Raw genomic sequence first — 3605 nt, 5'->3', positions numbered from 1 at the left:
TAGTGCATCCTTATCTCATTTGCCCGTTGGCTTGTATCTATATAGGGTCTTTGGAGTGCAGGTCGACATGCACTTGGTGCATGCATAATTAAATCTAAATCTAGTGCAATATAACTGATAGACGTCTTTCATTGAACTTCAGTGCAACATTAGACACGACTTTTGTGAATTCATAAAGTAATGCTTAATTGGTACTGATCTTACGACGCCCCTGATTGTACGGAGCCATTTGGCTGGTAAAAATGCACATTTCTTTTCGCAATGCATTGATTTCATGATTACGAAATATCATTTTGTAATATCGACACAAAGGAAAACCTTATTCGAATATGATTAAAGTTTCGTTATGACGGAAAACCTATTTCGTTATGTCGTAAAAATAAACAAGAAATATAATACACAATCACATTTGTTTCGGTTCTGTAAAGCGGGGCGCACATCTGAAGTTACCACCCCTCTAACTCCAAATCCCGGAGCCACCATTAGGCTAATATAGACTTGAAATAACACCTTAAGAACATGATGTGGTTAAAATGTTTTTCGTTTTTCTTTACATTCTGAATGAGATAACATCTTGAATAGGGCGACACTCAAAGCATAAAATATGACAACATATTTGATGTAAATGACTTGTGTCCATTACGAGCACTGATAAGCGACTTTGTTAAATCTAAGATCATAAAATAAGTAACAAGTAATCTAACATATATTTAAAACTGGTTCTTCACGAAAAAAACATATCTTAAAAAGTTAATTTATTCTTTTGCTAGACGAAATTTTGTTTTTCAAAAAAATCATGATCTATAAAATAATGAGAACGACCACACTACCGACACTACACCTATTTGCGTTAAATTTTAAGATGTGTTATTTGACGCTTATGAAACCAATGTGCAAAAACAAATTGCCTGATGCAATATTATATTACCTGAATTTTTTACATCAAAACCACCGGAAGCACAACCAAATGGCGGCTGCATAGCTTTTCTTAGGAACTAAATAAAATAATAATATATAATCGAAATAACTGCTGCTATTAACAATTCATGCTCGCACACAACTGGTTAAACCCAAATCCAAGTCAATGTCCAATATGTTTGTTTTACTATTGGTATAAGGCTTTATTATAAAAATGACAACCATGACAACCGGCAATAATTGACGGCACAATTATTACTGCTGAAAACGTCACTTTTGTTTAAAATCCGTTTTTGCCTGCTGGAATGTGTTACTTAATTTTGCTTTTCTCTCAATAAGTAATCACGATGTAAACTACCATCAAACAACTTTCAATGTGGGTGTTTTTGCGTCGTTTAACATTTCTTGCAAGTTTATGACGTTGTTGCCGTCAAATAAAATCCAATTATACATTGCGAGGGTAGTTCCTCGCTTTCTTCATACTTTAACTGTAGGACGACTTATTATACATTTAAAGGTGTAACGAATAGCTCTAGTTTATACTGTAAACCACAAATCAGAGTATGTTTTGATGTCTGAAGGGAAGAGCCATGGTTGTGTGAATAAACTTAGCGAATTGAGTTCATCAACCTGAATATGTTTATAAAAATGTTTATATCAATTTTAATCACGAATTAGAATGCCCAATTTCACGAGTAGATTGTAAAAGAATGTTATAATGACCGCTACAACAGTTGTCGACACTGCTGTAAGTCTTCTTTTACGGTGAATGGGTTTGGGGAAAGGACTATGCCTGTCTCCTTACCCTATGAATTTAATACATTGGTACTCTAAACGGTTTGTTTTAGTCTTCTAGACAAACTTTTTGTTTTGAACATGTTGCGTATATCCGTTCTATTATTGTTTTCGCAAATCAGTAAAAAAAAACAAAAACGTTTGGACGTCTGCATCACCGATTCCTATTTTTGCAAGGTTTTCAAAAAGTACATCACCAAGAATGACAGACAATTTACCACTTGAAAGCCCAAATCAATTGGCGTACAGTGAGTTAGGTGTATTGCTTTAATTCGATTAGCGTAAAGAATATAATTACAAAACAATACATTTCGTTGTTTCAAGTTACTTTAAACATTATATATTTTACAACGATTGTGAAGGAAGCTATAGTAGATTATACTAAGTCACTCTCGTTGGCACGATGTTGCGCGAGTGTGTGGTCTTGTGTTGTGGAGGAAACCGGAGTACCCGGAGAAAACCCACTTGTCCAGCTTGGTGACCACTAACAAAACTCACATGCGCCCAGGCCGGGAATCGGACCCGGGTCGCCTTGGTGAGAAGCGAGTGGGCTAACCACTGCGCTAACCGGACAACCAAGTTTCAAGTTTCAAGCTCGCATTGGCCGTATTCATTTCAATGACATCACATAACTTGCTCCCTCACAGTGTCTATGTTTGTTTAATAGACGTTTATTCAGTGTTGATTAGGTATAACGGTATGCTTTAAACGGCTAGTTAGCAGAATATAATTCACTGCAATATTTAGATAAACAACCAAAAACATGAACTTATTAAAGTTGTAAAGAAGTTAATCCCCTTTGTTTTACTTTGAAATTGTCAAGTGTTATATTCTTACAAAGTCTAATTTAATCACTTGTTCGTATAACGTCTATCGCGTTGTTTTTCTTCATACTATTTTTGTTTGCTTTTTTATGAAGGAAAATCTTATGATGACATTTGCTAACATTGACAAACATATTATTTAGATGAACGCATATTTTTTTCATTTGCATACACATTCACAGAACACATGGGTAAATAGCGTAAAATCCATCATACGCCATGGAAGAACTAAAACGGATTACATCATAGATAAACCTAGCACACCCTTTGCGGCAACATGTCCTGGGGTCTTTTTAAGGATTATCTCTTAGAGTTTTCATGCGGACAAAACTCTGCCAATGGGCCTCAGCCACTCGTGTTACCTTTTCGAACGATTCTTATCAGCTCTTGAATAAATGGCCACGAACAAACTTGGTATTTCCGGTTGCACCCGTACTTTAGATGACTTTCTCTTGCGTTCAACCCTTCATACAACCACAGCCTTACCCACCTGAATAACTTCCTCAAAATTGCGTTCGATATGGAAGTTCCCATCAACGAGGAAAAAACTTATTTACCTCATACAACGATGACATTCGTTTGAATCGAGCTCGACTTTTTCGCCATGGTTAAAATGCTTCTTTTTGAAAACGTGATTGTCTCTCCCGCATGTAACGCAAGACGAAAGCTACATTACAGGAACTGCACAGACTAATAGGTCTTTTGAATTTTGCGTGTGCGGTTGACGTACCCGGTAGAGCGTTTCTTGGCGCATGATTGACTTAACTATGGGTCTTCAGAAGCCACATCACCAGAAAAGCCTCACGTTGGACGTTCACGCTGAACCCTGGTTCGTGTTTATAGATACTTTTAATGTCATTTTTATGATGCTCCCCGACCGTTGGGACAGTTGGGCCACTCTTGATTTATATATTGATGCAAGTAACATTGGATTCGGAGGTTATTTTAATGATCGTTACTTGGCAGGAGTATGGCCGGTCAACAGGGTATGGCACACCTTACACATAACTGTAAAATAACTGTTTCCTCTGGTGGTGGCCTTGGACTTTCTCCAGCAGAATAAGTGTA

The sequence above is a fragment of the Mya arenaria genome, chromosome 1 (assembly GCF_026914265.1).
Source record: "Mya arenaria isolate MELC-2E11 chromosome 1, ASM2691426v1".
Taxonomy (NCBI): domain Eukaryota; kingdom Metazoa; phylum Mollusca; class Bivalvia; order Myida; family Myidae; genus Mya; species Mya arenaria.
This window is presented reverse-complemented; position numbering follows the sequence as displayed.